Raw genomic sequence first — 16,331 nt, forward strand, 5'->3', positions numbered from 1 at the left:
TCTTAAAGGGGGTATTTAATGATTGTTGTGTGGATAAGCATTTATGTGGTTTCTTTGATTTCTCTAGTCACGTAAGCGGCAATTAATTTCCACTTCTGTGAAAGAGAATTAATTATCCTGAGGCCTAATCGTCTGTTCTTCCTGTACCGTTTAGAGGGACTGAGGAGGAGGGCAGTGGAGCATCTGCTTGCGTGCATAGTGTTGCGTGCTTTGGTTTCACTCCTGGTCCCTCATTACTCACAGCTTCCTATCTAGTTTTCTTTCCTTAGTACTTTGGGGGACAGATTTGGTTTTAAGTTTTTGAGTGGTTGTGGCTAGTGACTGATTGCTGCCTTACGGCATCATAAGAATATGGAAAGCCTCCATTACCCTCAGCTCCAAGTAGCAAACACACCCAACTCACCCTACTTTGTGCAAAGCAGTATGCTAAGTGTTACAAGAGTCCTCAAAAAATAATGCGTCCATATGGGAAAGCAGAGCAGTGTTCACCTCCACGTGGGAATGCACAGGATCTTGGGACTTTACTGTGGCTCTGTGGTGTCTATTTCTGTCCTTGACATCCTGGTGCATTTGGCACAGCTGACCAGCAACTCCTCTCTGTCCATGTTTCCCCCATTTAGTTTCTCTGACATCACTTTTGAAAAATGTCTCTCTGTTCACATGTTTCCTAAGTCCTTCTTCCTTCTTGGCCTCACTTTGCCTAAATGACACTGTCCGCTATGGTTGGGTTCTGCTTTTCTCTTCTCCCTCCAGCTACCCTGCTTCCTCCATAGAGGAATCCATTGTTGTCAGTCTAGAACCTGTGGTCCCAAGCATTGTTCACTCTTCCTCCACTCGCTTTTCATGGCTTGGCCAGTGATGTCACCACATACCTAATCAGCCAAGCCTGGAGCATCCAACTTGTTGTAGACCTCTTCTCTCAAACATCTGGTTGATTTTCAGTGAAAGGTTGCTCTGGTTCTGTGCCTTCCTTCTATCAACATTACCACAACCACTATCCCAGACATAGACAGTCACGGCATCCTGGATACCTCTATCAGCTTTTTATTGTTTTATTGTCTAAAACCCAAATCTGAACATGCTGCATCTCTAACAACAGTTATCTCTGTGATTGTTGAACTCTAGAAGGTAAATTGAGATGTCAAGCATATCATGCTCAATCCTGCAGATGCTCGTCTAGTCTTATCTCCTCCTATTGTCTTTCCCTTCCCGACTGAATGCCAAACACACTGAACTCTTGCTGTTTTTAAAGGATAGTTCTCTAGCCTTTGCACAACTCATTCCTTCTCTAAGAAATGTCCTACCTGACTTTTCAAGCTAGCAAGGAATGATTCTTCTTTTGAGGCCACCTGGTGAAGTTTTCAGGATGTCCTCATATTAAGTTAATTGTCCCTTTGGTTGCCAGCAAAGTGTTGTCCATGTCTCTGTCAGAACATCTCACCCCACTGTGCTTGTTTGAAACTGTTGTATTAAGCAAAAAAGCCATGTTCTTCTAATCCAATCTTGTGGGAGCAGAACTACTGTTGGGTGGGACCTTTCGATTAGGTTGTTTCCATGGAGATATGACCCTGCCCATTCAAGGTGGGTCTTAATTAGTTTACTGGAGTCCTTTAAAGAGCTCACAGAGCAAGAGAGAGTTTGGAGCTGACACAGAGAGCAGAGACGTGAAACTAAGACATGGATGTTTGGAAAATGCTAAACTAAGAGATGAAACCCAGAGTCTGCCCTGGAGAAGCCAAATGAGGAATCACAGATGCTTAGAGTGAAAACCACTGTAAATAGGAACTGAGAGAGTCATTTGAAACCAGAAGCCAGGAGAGAAGGATAGTAGATGTTGCCATGTGCCTTCCTATTTGACAGAAGAGCCCTGGACATCATCACCCTTTCTTCAGAGTCAAGGTATCTGTCTCTGAATGCCTTAATTCGGACATTTTCATGCCCTTAGGACTGTAAATTTGTGATTTAATAAATCTCCTTTGAAAAAGCCAATCCATTTCTGGCATATTGCATTCCAGCAGCTTTAGCAAACTGAAACACCCACATTGAGTTAAAAAATAAGAATGTTTTGCATTTACAGCATAATTTATAGATGGAGAAGCTTTTTCACTGACTTTCCCTCCATGATGAGTTGGAGAAAGTAGAGACATGAAAGGAAATGTGTGTCCAATGGCCCTTTGATGTCTGTTCTATTTGGGTTGTGTTGTATCCTTGTGTACTGTTATCTACCTTAGCAACGAGGAAAGTGTATCAAATGCCTGCCACTTAGAGAGGATAACAACCTGGGCAGAACACTCAGGGAGGGTGGCCAGCTAGCTCTGCTCTTGAAAGCACTAGCCTTGAATGAAAGACAGAAGAAGCCAAGGGAAATCTATATGGACTCTTAGAGCCAGGATTTTTTTGCTAAAAACGTTACTTTTTAAATATCAAATACTATTATTAAGCATAAATTTAGGCTAAGAACCTCTTCCTTTTTGTTTTCATCATGGAATCAGAGCCTGCCTAGGTAATTAGTGCCCAATGCAAAGCTAACCTGGGGGTATTTGGTATAGCTAGAGAATTCATATACCCACTATACAGTAAACCAGAAGAGAGGGACAGAGGGCAGACTCAGCAAGCATTTATTGGTCTACTAAGTATGCATATAATCATTGAGTTTTGGAATTGAAACCATCCAGCCCCTAAATTGTAGCTGAGATACAGAGGGTTGGAGAAGTGAGGTGCCTGTCAGCATTCTCACAAATAATGGCTATGAACTATTGACTCCTATCCAGAGTGATTTCTCCTTCACTAATGTACATGAAGGTAAAACAATGGCTTATGTGGGAAAATAACTGAGGAAATACTTACACAGTTGACTGTGAGGTCGAGCCTTCATTTCAGGTCATTAAGAGGATGGTAAAAATAATTAATAAAAGTCAATAACTTTTGACTGGTTTAGCGCATTTGAGCCTTACAAAAACCGTATGAAATGGTGTATTCGTTTTGAATGGATGCTCCAACAAATCACCACAAACTTAGTGGCTTAAAACAGCACAGATGTATTCTCTTCTGGAGGTCAGAAGTGAGAAATTAGTTACACTGTGCTAAAGTCAAGATGTCAGCAGACCTAGTTTCTTCTGTAAACTCTAAGGAAAGAATCTGTCCCTTTGCCTTTTCCAGCTTCTAGTGGCCCCTCATATTCCTTGGCTTGTGCTCCTTTCCTCCATCTTCAAAGCACATTACTCCAACGTCTGCTTCTGTTACCACATCACCGTCACTTTTGCCTCTTCTCCTCCTGTGTCCCTCCTGAAGAAACTTTGTGATTCTAATGGCCCCACCAGATGAGCCAGGATAATCCCCCATCACAGAATCCTTCATTTGCAGAGTCCTTTTTGGATATAAGGTAACAATTTTCAGATTCCTTTTTGCCAGATAAGGTTTAAGATGTGGACATGTTTGGGACACTTATTCAGCCTTCCACAGATGAGTGCTGTTTTTATCCCCATTTATAGCTGAGGAAACTAAAGTTCAGAGAGATTAGGTAAACTTCATAAAGTTAAGCAGTTGTGGAGGAGCAGTCATTTATTCTTTACCACTATCTTTGAAATTAAGGTAGAAGGAATGAAAAATAAATGATATAACTGAATTCAAGGTAAATATAACATAGTATTATTGGACTTTTAAAAGCAAAATACACTAAACCTGTTGTCAGAATTATAAAAGATAATCCTTTATAAGGAGATTGGACATCTTAAGCATAAAAGAAAGAAAGAAAGAAAAAGAAAAGGATAATAGTTTTTAACAGTTCCAGGAAGTTCTTTGACTGTAACAGGCCATCATTGTCAAAAATCTCCAGTTAGTCATCCAGCTATCTGCTGTGAGCTGATATTTTAATTTTTGAAGCTCAACTCAGCCTCACTACATTTCTATCCATTGATAGTGGGTGGCCCTTCTACATGCAGAATAAAGCTAAGTTTTTTAAGGGCTTGACAGCATTTCTTTTTAATTTTTGAAATCAGCTATCACATTTCGCCTAAGTTTGATCTTCTCTGAGTTCGGTAGCTCAAGTTCAAGTTTACTTAACCATTCACATGAAATGTATTTTTGGCACCCCAGCATCTGCATTAACTTCTCCAAGAAGATCTCTGGTTTGTGCAACATTTCTTATAAAATATGGTTCTAATTATTGGACATGATATTGCACATGTAGTTCAAATAGTGTTGAGCACAGTGAGAAGTTCCCCTCCCTTATTTAGAAATAATACCTCTGTAACCTTGCCCTGTTGACCTGGAATTCGTGGGAAGTTGAGCAGGCCAGCCCATTTCCAGAGAGAACCAAATTTTGAGCTGTAGTTTAACTGAGAACATGTTTGAAGTCCAGGTGGTGATGGGAAACTTAAAAGGTACCATACTGGCATTGAACTATGAGAAACAATCACCATGAATAAGAGATGGTGCTTTTTTACTAATGCGCTATGAAATCTTTTGATATGTTCCTAGAGAAACAGGTGGTCTGTGACATAAGTGAACTATGGAATGGTAGAACAAGGCTCTAGAGGAAGGCAAAGAGCCTTGGACTGTGTCTCTTTTTCTTTTCCATACTTTGTTTTATTTAATATTGGATATTTTGGGGATTAGGAACCAATTCAAAGAAGTAGGATTTTAACAATAAAGTGGAATATATGGTGTTTTTTATCGCATCTTCCTTCCTCCCTGAGATTGCGAATTTTGTATTTATCATTAAGATTTAAATTTTTAGATCTATTGCACTTATTTAATTTTCTTGATTTATTTCATTTTAGATTTATTGCATGTGTGTATATCTCCCCAAATAATATCTATATTTTTTAGATTTTACTTGTCCTTTGGCCTTATAAAGATGGTAGCATACCATATATACTTTTCTGTAACTTGTTTTTCTCATTCATCATTACGTTTCTGAAATTTATGTATCAGTATATAAAAGCTAGGGTTTGCTCATTTATCACTGCTGTGTTGGGTGACTGTAACCCAACTTATTTATTTGGACTTTTGGTTTAGTTCCAGTTTAGGGGATTTATTTCCAGTGTTTTGCTTTTACAAACAATGTTTCTATGAACTTTTTTGCATGTATCTCTTCGTGCACATGAGTAAGAGTTTCACTAGTAGTAGAATTTTGCATCAGAAAATAAACGCATTCTTTACTAGATAATGCCAAATTATTTTTCAAATATTCCCTTTTGTAGTGTATTAGAATTCTTCTTGTTCCATATACTCACAGACATTTAGTAATGTCAGGCTCTTAAATTTTGTCCACCTAAAAAGGTGTCTCATTGAGGCATGAAAAAGCATTGTGCTGATTACTAATGAGGTTTAACATCTTTCCATGTTTATTTACCATCAGTGCTTCTTTTTCTTTTGAAATACTCTTTATATCTTTGCTCATTTTTCTCTGGATTCATAGTAGTTATATACATATGTGATGTTTATGCATGTGTGTATTTTGGAGTACTAACTCCAAATGTTGCAAATATCTCCTCCTGATTTGTGGCTTGCCATTTCACTTTGTTTATAATATTTTTTAACTCTAAGTTCTTACTTTTAATATAGTCAGATTTATCAATGTATTTTATTGATTTTTTGTATTTTGTTTAATAAATCATATCCTCCTTATTTTATATTTTCTTCTAAAAGTTTTGAAACTTTATCTTTACATTTAAATCTACAGTTCATATGGAATGGATTTTTGTGTTATATGGCATAAGGTAATCGAATTGTTTTTCCATATGACAAATAATGACACTAGAATAATTTCTTGAATAGCCAATTATTTCCCCTTTGATCTTCAGTGCCAACACTCTCATATATGAAGTTTTCATATTATATGAGATTGCTTTTGGTGTTTCTCTTCTATTTCTTTGGACAATTTTTCTATTCTGTGTCAATACTACATGTTTGCTCTGTTTTCTCTCTTTCTTTTCCCTTCCTCTAGAGCCTTGTTCTACCATTCCATAGTTCACTTATGTCACAGGCCACCTGTTTCTCTAGGAACATATCAAAAGATTTCATAGTGTATTAGTAATAAAAAGCACCATCTCTTATTCATGGTGATTGTTTCTCATAGTTCAATGCCAGTATGGTACCTTTTAAGTTTCCCATCACCACCTGGACAACCATGGCTAATATAGTGAAGGGGGCACATAATCTGTTCAGTTTCCCTTTTCTCTAAGATCTCACTGCAATTTATTTTTTTCAGATTTGTTACCATATTACTCTGTTGAGTCAATATTTTTCTTTTAAGTTACTATCATCCAGTTCTCCCCCACCCAACACCCTGCAATTCCTAATTATAATCTTTATTTTAAATATAGTATCCTAAATTTTTCTCTCTAAATTTCATCTGATTCATTTGACCCATTTGTTCAGATTAGGTTTGAATCATCATTGCATTATCTCAACTGTCTGCACACTATCAACTGTAATAATAATCATCCTCTGTCTACATCCAAATCAATAAAGTTTTTGATAGAGCTCAATAGCAACCTTCTAAATACCATCTTCTCAACTGACGCTGACTGGTTGGTTAATGAGTTTTCTATCCAACCATTCATTCTTTGTCATTTAAACCATAGTTTATCACTTTACCTACAAGGATATCTTGCAAGACTCTCAAGTACCTTGCTGCAAAATGCATATGATGCAATTGGTATGCTAAATATCACATCCTACATCATATATTTATTTATGTCTCCTCCCATACCCCAAGCTAGCTCTTATTAATTACCTCAATGCTTTCTTTTATTAGTACTCATAAAACATGTATTTAAATATAATTTCTGGAATTGTGGTCTTTATGGGTACAGTGTTGTTTCCCATATCTGCCTTTCTCACCCATTACCCCAGGCCCCTCTTTGATAATCAGGACAAAATTTACTTTTCTCATATTAAAAAAAAAAATGCTTAGGTGTTGCTTTCCTATTTGTTTCCCCTATTACTTCTGAAGATATAATGTTCCTCGGTCTGAGGACTTCAACACCATTAAAGTAGCTGGGTGCTCACTTTCAGTCTTCTCACTTTTTTCAATTTACTGCAAACTTTCACTATTTAGGGCTTTTCTTTGCAGTTTGAAGAGCATTCTTCTTGACGAAAACTACAAAAGCAGCACAGAGTTGTTTGTTTCCTCTTTGTCGTATGCTAACATTGCACCATCTGGTTCAAGCTGTGGGTCGAGCCCTTCCTGTTCTTTTTACCCTGTACAGAACCAAAAATGCTTTTTTGATATCCTCAGCATTTCCTTTGCAAGCTCCACTCCACCCTTTGCTCCATTTTAATTGATTTTATTCTTACATCTGATGAAGATGCTGAAAACCAAACTAGGGTGGGATAAGTGAAAATAAATTGCCAAGACCTACCTTGAACCTGAACCTTGAACGCTGATATTATTGGTGACACTGGCAAATAGTTCAAAAGGGAATTGGGGGTTAGGAGATGGAGTTGATCATCTGATTAGAAACAAATACCCATGGACTCTGAACAGATGCTGCTATCATAAGACAAAGAGCATCATTTACCTAGTATCTGTAGAATGACTCTGAAATAGCATCTGTGCTGAAAATAGCAATCCTGTCCACTGTGCTGATCTTCAGTGCCTAGCCCAATGCCAGGCACATAGTAGGTACTCAGTAAAAGTGTGTTCACTGACACAATGAGAACATTACCTATAGGGAAAGAAGGAAAAAGAAGATTAATTTAGTGAGGGACTAAAATGGATTTAATATTTTATATTATGTTTGGACTGATTTGACATTTGTGCTTTAAGATTTGGAGTACTTTATTCCATAGAATATCATTAGTAGTGAAAATATGGAATGTGCTTCATGGAAAATGTACATTATTTCAGTAGATTAAAGATGCATGCATAGACTAGAGGAAGTATGGAAATCTTTCTTGTTTGAATTAAAAGGAATAGAAGCAAAGGAAGGAATTAATGGAGATTTTCAAATCTAAGGCTCTTTTTGATACTTTTTGGAAAAACCTCTGGGAGTAAGATAAGAAGGAGAAAGACTGGAGATATTGTAATACTAATTATTCAAATTCACACATCCCAGGAAGATATCTAATATTTTCTCTTGAATATTAGTAATTAAATTTGTCTTAATACTCCACTAAATTTGCAGGAAGAGTTAAGATCTTTTTTTAATTGCATGATTATTAAAATAATTTTTTGCTTTTTCATAAGGGCCAGTCAGTATATGATGTAGGACAAGACTTTGCAGAAAATAATAGTTTAACAATTCCCTGCTGGTATTACATGTAATAGTATATAAGTTTGCTCAAGTCCTTTTGGAAGAAAGTGTGGCCTAAATGATAAGTAATAATCAAGTCCCTGATTATTTGTGCTAATTCTGTATCTTACTATTCACACATTCTAAATATCCATTCAAATCAAAGCCCTTTTTAAGTTATTAAAAGCAGACAATGATATGATCTTTATTAACTGGTTACTAGCTGGAAGGAAGAGGTTTTCCTCAGCCACAAATCCAGCTTCAATGCAGGGTTTGCTATTTTTAATCATAGAATTTAGAAGCTTAATTCAGTTAAAAAGGGAGGAAGTTGTCAAGGGAGGGTTGCTAAAAGTTCATGCTAAATTTGCTTAGAACCAGATTGTGTTCATTAATATTTATACATCTATGGTTGGGAAGGGGCGATTATGCTTCTTTAAAAACACTGGGTATTCATTTTCCATGTATCTCACAGCCTTCCGATTAGAGGAGGTGGGTTTTCATTGTACAATCAACGGATATACAGATGGAAACCATCTGGTGCCTCATCCCCTTTTTGTCAAAACCTTGTCTTGTCTCTCACATGTCAATGATGAATGGAAGGATTTCAATCTTTAACTGAACAATGCCGTTTGAATCCCTCAACTAGCCAAGGGGTTCTTGCCAAGCATTGATGGGCTTAATACTTTGAAGAAACCAGCAATCATTTTAATTCATTAGTTGAGGCCTGTTGTTCTGGGCAGTGTTTTTGATTTGTATTTTGGGCATTGGCTTTGTTTTTTATTCACAAGCATACTCCATATGGGTATATTTTCTTTTCATACAGTGTAAATCATGAGGACAAAAGTGGGAGTTTTATCTGATAAAATGACCAAAATACTGAGAGGTACTTTTAGTCATCTTCAATGTTAATTATGATTCATATTAAGATTTCAGACCCTCAATTTTCCTGTTAACTGATATAGAGTACAAATCAGAATAGACAGAATTTAGTTAATCCAAGTGTAGATGATGGATCTAAAAATGGACTGTTCTGCTTTGTGAGAGGAGGCTTAGCACAAACCTGTCTTAGTGCACCTTTGGTACAATACTTTTGTGGCCTGTCTGCAGAAGGTGAGATCTTATGGTGGAAGTAAGTCATCGATTACATGGTTAGTTTTGACAGAATCCATCCAACAAAAAACAGATAGGTATTCCTAACTCCATGGTTAGTAAAAGGAGGTGAATCACTAGAAAGCAAGTTGATGCCAGTGACTGATTCAGAAACTCATTTCCAGAACATGTTGTGGTGCTGGTAGAGATTCAGTCCAGTTTCATGCACCTGCCAAGGTTATGGTGGCCTCTCTAGCATTACGGTCACCTCCCACCTCCCTACTGTTGTTTATGTGGGACTGTAGTTAAGAGAGCACATTTAAAAAATTTAATTATAATGATGCTTGTGATAGCATATATCGCTTTTAAATGCCTTATATATATTTTTTCATTCATTTAATCTTTACAACACTCTAATAGACTCTGTTATTATCCCCATTCTACATATAAGAAAACTGAGGCCCAGAGAGATTAAGAACTTGCCCAAATTGCACAGCAATTAAATGATAGAGGAGCAATTCAAATCCAGATAAGTTTGGAAATTTATGTGCTTAACCATTGTCCTATACTGTCTCTCACAGCAACCATATGAGGTAGAAGTTATTTTTATTATTTATATTTTAGAGATGCAGAAGCTAAGGTGCTAAGAAGTTAAATTACTTGCCTCAGTCTAGGCAACAGAGCTGATACCCTGTAGGTTTGGTACTCAGACTTTCTGAATCCTGTTCTCTTTGCACAATGGAAAATGCAGGACAATCATGCTGATACACCACAATCTTCAGTTGCCAGAGAAGGACTAAATTTTGTTCAGTATGGTACAGTCCTAGAAAAGAAAAATATAGTGATTTTAAAAAAGATTTGCAATAGTATATTCTGATCAAATTATGTATTGTTTATTCTGTTAACAAGAAATTGAAATTAATCCACTCTGATTCTATTCAACTAAGTTTTTTTACTATATGTTTTTCTTGTCTCCAAGTGTTGGTGGAAAGGATCCTTAATGTATAAAGAGCTTTCCTAAATCAATAAATTGAATACTCACATTTTCCAAAACATGTACAAAGGATAAGAATAAAGAAGAATTATGAATGAACTATATACAATAACAATGACAAAAAGAGTTAACCTCATTAAAGAAGAACAATATGAACCATCCTCGTACTAAATTGAAAAAATTTAGCAAATTGAAAAAATAAAGCAAAATGATAATATAAAGCACTGACTGTGATGCAAATGTATTGTCCTCATCCACTTCCAAGGGTGCAGATTTTTTAGAGGACAATTTCTCAGTATGTATCAATAGCCTTAAAAGGTGCATGTAACTTGATCCAGCAATACCACATATAAGGAATGATTCCCAAGAATGGCATCAGGATGTGAACAAAGTTTTTTTGTGTGTGTATTTTTTTTTAATAATGGATAAAAACAAACAGTGATTTGAAACAACTACTAAAGGATTTATTAAATAAATTATGGCCTGTCCATATGATGAGATACAATGCAATTTTGAAATTATGATATGTAAAAATATTTAATATAATAGTAGGATGTAAAAGAAATGTTTAAAAAAATGTTGTGTTAAGTGAAAAAACTAATGAGGTTATAAAATTATGTACAATATTATTTTTTGTAAAAAGCGAATTTATATCAAGATGAATATGATATTTCAAAGTAGTGTTTTGATTGATTTTTCTTTGTGTTTTGCCTTTTTATTTTAAGACAATGAAAATGAATTAAAGAATCAGAAATAAAACAATATATTTTATTTTTTGAAATTTTGTCATTAGACTTTTACAATACTGTGAAAAAAATCAAGATAGTTTGGCAAGTGAAAGAAGCAGGGCTCCAGATTTGTGGAAATTCAATTCAATATTAGAAGAATGAAGAGACAAAGAGTTATGCCCTTTAATTTTTATCAGGTAACACAGGGGTTCTCAAACTGTAACCTGCAGCAGAATGGCCTAGAGGTAGGCCCCACTCCTAGACATTTTGATGCAGTAGGTCTTGGCAGGACCTGAGAATCTGCATCTCTAATAATTTCCCCAGGTATTGCTGCTGCCACTCACTTTGAGGACCATTGACAAGGAGCCTGAGGCTGGTTTCACCATTTGGACAAGACTATAAAACTAGCAAGTGGTTAAAATTAAAACCCAAGACTGGTTCCAAAGCCATATTCTCAATGCTACCTGCACCCTGGAATCACCTAGGGAGCAAAACAATACTCTATCCCAGAACAATTAAATCAAACTTCTGCAGCTAGAACTGGAAGGATTCCAATGGTTCTTCTAATGGTCAGGCAGGGTTGAGAAGCACTGCACTGTACCACATCATACTTTCAAACTACCCTTTAATACTGTATTAATTTCATTCTGTCTTATATTAACTGAACTGTAAATACTTTGAAGATGCTTAATAACCAAGCCAGATAGTTTTAATAAAATAATTTTCCATTGACATGCTTAATTTGTCCCTAGAAAGCACAAATACCTTGTCTTCTCTGGGTTGCAGGAATACTTCTGCCAAGAACCTTTTATTGTGAAAGGCTTTGAGTAGGTCATATATACCCTAGTATACAATTTTAAATAAACAAATTACCAAACAAAAAAGCATTGATTAACATAAAATTGCCACAACCGTGCTAAGATACAATCAAGTACACATGTAATTATATGTCAAAAATAATTTATCTTCTTGGAATTACCATTTTAGGCTAACCCTAAATTACATGTTTGCTTTACATACAGCAGACTAAAGCATTAGTCTGACACATAGGTAAACATTTATATTTACATCGTATGTAGGTCAGGGATGAGTGCTGACGTACACTGAATAAGTTACCAACCTCTGAACAAGTTGTGATTTCAAACGTGCCTTGTAGGGTAATTCTTTGGAATGCAGAATTTATTTACCTATAGAAATAATAAAGTTCCTTTTAAAAAAAACTCCCCACACTCTGGCCGTGGGAGCCAGGAGAAATTGGCAGCAGAGTAGGTTTTGCCCATCAATTCTTTCTAGCTTCACTTCAAAAGTATTCTTCCTTCTACTATAGATCACCTTTCTTTAGCTATTTCAGTTACTTATTGCTGTATAATGAACCATCCCAAAATTTAGTGACTTCAAATAACAGTGATTTATTATTTCTTATGACTCTCTGGGTCAGCCCCTCAGTAAGTGTTGGCTGGACAGCTCTGCTCCTTGTGGTACTGGTTGAGACCACTCTCTCAGTCTTATTCAGCTGGTGGCTGGGCTGTCCTAGAAGGTCCAAGGACGTTTTACTTAAATATCTGTTGTCCTGGCACTCATCCCATATTTAGTTTGAGCTTTCTCGCAGATGGTGGCTTGAGGGTAGTCAGAGTTCTCCCAAGAAACCTGGATTCCAAGAGGGAAGAAGCAGAAGCTGCCAGTCCTCTTAACCCTTGGACTAAGAAGTCCTGAGACCCAGGACATCACTTCTTCCACATTCCTTTGGTCAAAGCAAGTCACAAGGCTATCTTAGTTCCAAAGGAAGGAGAAATGACTCCATCTCTCCATGGGGGTTGGCTTATGTGTGTAGGGAAAGAAAGAATTAATGGGGGCTATCTCTGGGGACTGTCTTCTTGATTTCCCCTTCACTGTTGGATTCTGGAGGGGATGAAATAAAAAGGCCTAACTTTCAAACTATGACCCACCAATATTGTCACATCCAAATGTAAGTTAAGTGGAGGTCACAGAGGTGAAAAAGCTTCAGCAGCAGCTAAAAGATTGATAGATTCATGCACGTCCCTCTCTTAGCTACCATTTTGTCATTACAAAGTAAAAAATCTCAGTTTACATCTGAGGGGAAAATTGGAGCAAGTAGCTGTATTGGGCAGGATTAGATTCAGCTGCTTGTATTAGAAACCCAAAATAAAAGTGAATTATAAAGAAGTTTATTTGTTTCTCATATCAAGTCTAGAGGCAGGCAGGGCAGAACTGTCAAGCTTTCTTTCAGCTCACAATGCCACTTCCAAAGCAGAACTGGTAAATAGAAACTCATCTGTAATTATTGCATAGGTAAAACATATCCTATCTCCAGTTCAAAACATCACACATTCTTCATTAATGAGCCTTTTACTCTGGTTGATTCTCTATCCATGCCATGAAGTTTTCTAAATGTCTACATTTTTTTTTATGGAAACAATGATAGCACAGCATACAGATTTTGTGAACAATGTCAAAATTTATAAAATTTGCCAAGCTCCTTAAAGCTACAAAAATGTAAAATGAATTATTTATCCCCTTGTTCTATTTGCCTTTTTAATGGAAACCACTTTAAATTATTTGCATAATCATTGGTGGTTGAATGAGGCATTTATACTCAGAAACAGTAGAAACAACAGACACATAGAGTCTACTTTAACCATATTTTAGTTGATTGGGGTTGAAGGAATATTGGACTGGAAATCCAGCGAGTATGAGACTGGACATATCATTGGATGTCTTAGAATCTTAGTTTCTTTACCTATAAAATGGAGAGGATGACACATGCTCTATAGTCAGGGTGCTTTAGGGGAAGGGGTCACTGAATGACATAATGAATGTTAAAATGTTAGAAAACGAGTCACCTTTACAACCTTCAGATATTTTGCTTTCTTTAATTTTATTAATAGCATCATCATCATTTTATGTTGTAAAATAAACCACTTTGCTTAGGTCTGAATTGTCCAATAAAGTAACTGAGAATGAAGATTCTGCTCACTTTACAGCCTTTTCACTCACTGGCACAGATGCCATGGCACTGCCCTGAGCAGCAGTTTCTGGGGAGACTCTCACAGATATGATTATATTGAATTAGTGAATCCTGAAGGTTTAGGAGATGTGCTAGGGAAATTGACATTATAGCAACAGCAGACACTGTAGTCCTCATTGCCAGGCACTGGGCTAGTTCCTTTTCCTGCTTTCTGTCACTTAACCTACCCTGGGTTCTGTGAGGAAGGGCTGTTAGTACACTCATTTACAGCAGAGGAAACCAAGGCTTGAGAGATTGACAAAGGGTTATGGTGAGTAAGTAGGATTTGACGCCAACAAAGCTCTAAGCATGTGATTTTTTTAAATGTAATTTTGAGATATATATTCACTACATATCAACCAAATTGTTCAGTGGTTCACAGTATTATCATATAGCTGTGCTTTCATCAGCACAATCAATTTTTGTACATTTTCATTACTCAAAAATAAAAATAAAAGTAAAAAAGAACACCCAAAACATCCCTCCCCCTATTGTTTATTTATTTTTATCTTTTTGTTTTTTCTTACTCATCTGTCCATACACTGGATAAAGGGACTGTCAGTTACAAGGTATTCACAGTCACATGGTCACACCTTAAAAGCTCTATAGTTATTCACTCATCTCCAAGAATCAAGGCATTTAGGTTATAGTTCAGAAGTTTCAGGTATTTCCCTCTACTTACTCCAATACTCCCCAAACTTAAAAGGAATATCTATATGTTGTGTAAGAATAACCACCAGAATGACCGCTCAACTCTATTTGAAATCTCTCAGCCACTGAAACTTTATTTTGTTTCATTTCTCCTCCCCCTTTTGGTTAAGAAGTCTTTCTCAATCCCATGATGCCAAAGCCAAGCTCATTCCTGGGATCATATCCTGTGTTGCCAGGGAGATTTATGCACCTGGGGGTCGGGTCCCATGTAGCAGGGAGGGCAGTGAATTCACCTGTGGAATTGGCTTAGCAAGAGAGAGAGGCCGCATCTGAGCAACCAAAGAGGTTCTCTGGGGAGTGACCCTTAGGCATAATAATAATAATAAGTAGGCTTGCTTCTCCTTTGCAGGGATAAGTTTCATAATGGCAAGACCCAGGATTGAAGGCAGGCCCATCAACTCTGAGTCAGTGATTTTATTCCCCTATTTACCATAAACCTATAGCCTTGGCTAAGCAAGACCAAAGAGAAGATTGGAAAAGGTTTACCACAGAGTCTCATAGTGTGCCCCAAACTTGGTTTACTATTCCATTAGCACCCATTTTGAAATCCTTAATAATCTTTAAAGTAGGAGACCCACCTTTTCATTTTGCACTGGGTCTTACAAATTATGTAGCTGGTCCTGGAATACACTAAGGAGCAAGAAAGGAAGAAATAGAATAATATGTCTTCTTTCCACAAGGTGACACATATAAGGCAAAGAGGAGAGGGAGCTGACACTTATTGAGTACTTATTATATGCCAGACATGTACTTTTGACAATTTTATATCCAGTAACTAATGTCACCTCCATAACAACTCTATGAAGTGAATAGGTTCATCATTTTATAGATAAGGAAACATCAGGTAGATTAAGTAATTTGCACAACATTACGCTTCTGGTAACAGGTGGAGCTGGGATTCAAGGCCAGGTATGTCTGGCTTCTTATTCTTTCAACTCCTCTAGATTGGTTCATCATCAAGATGAAAAGTGCCTACTCCTCATGGATGTATTATTATGGTGTGATCTCCCACATTTGCAGAAATAGGTTAAATATTATTAAAGGTATATCATTTATAATATGGGGAGTTGCTGTCTGCAAAATTTATTCCTGGTTAAGCCTGTCCTAATGAGATGTTCTCAGAAATTATCAAAGCTCCTATGTAAATATGATCAAGATATATCATCACAAATACTGGACAAAGGAATATGTAGTGTTACTTTGTAAATTAATTGCTTTAGAGTTCTTAGATTAATGAAGAGCAGTAAAGTTGGAGTCCAGAAATCTGAGTTCTACTATTGACTTTAAATAACCTTGGGTAAGTCTTTTGACTTCTTGGAGACTCAACTGTGAATTGAAAGAGGAGAATCAGGCAGGTTTGGTAAAATGGTTTCATCATAATTAGAATCCCAAGCAGATTTTTTTTTTTTTAATCTCCAGGGCAGAAAGCCCTGAATCAGCTTCCCATTCAGAGGGGACCTTAAGTGAGGGGGAGAAAAGGAAAGGAAAAAGAGGAGGGATCCTCTTTCCTAGTACCCAGAAGCTTCCTTGATTGGGATGGC

At 36.7% G+C, this 16,331-nt stretch overlaps 1 protein-coding gene and 1 pseudogene across 18 annotated transcripts in view; both read left to right on the forward strand.

Moving 5' to 3' along the window:
* LOC143657504 (cell growth regulator with RING finger domain protein 1 pseudogene) overlaps positions 1-4,389 on the forward strand; it is a 28,453-nt pseudogene extending 24,064 nt beyond the window's left edge.
* Positions 1-16,331, forward strand: part of THRB (thyroid hormone receptor beta) — a 439,676-nt gene that overhangs the window by 61,456 nt on the left and 361,889 nt on the right. The gene's annotated exons all lie outside the window — the stretch shown is intronic.

Source organism: Tamandua tetradactyla, chromosome 15 (assembly GCF_023851605.1).
Source record: "Tamandua tetradactyla isolate mTamTet1 chromosome 15, mTamTet1.pri, whole genome shotgun sequence".
Classification (NCBI taxonomy): Eukaryota; Metazoa; Chordata; class Mammalia; order Pilosa; family Myrmecophagidae; genus Tamandua; species Tamandua tetradactyla.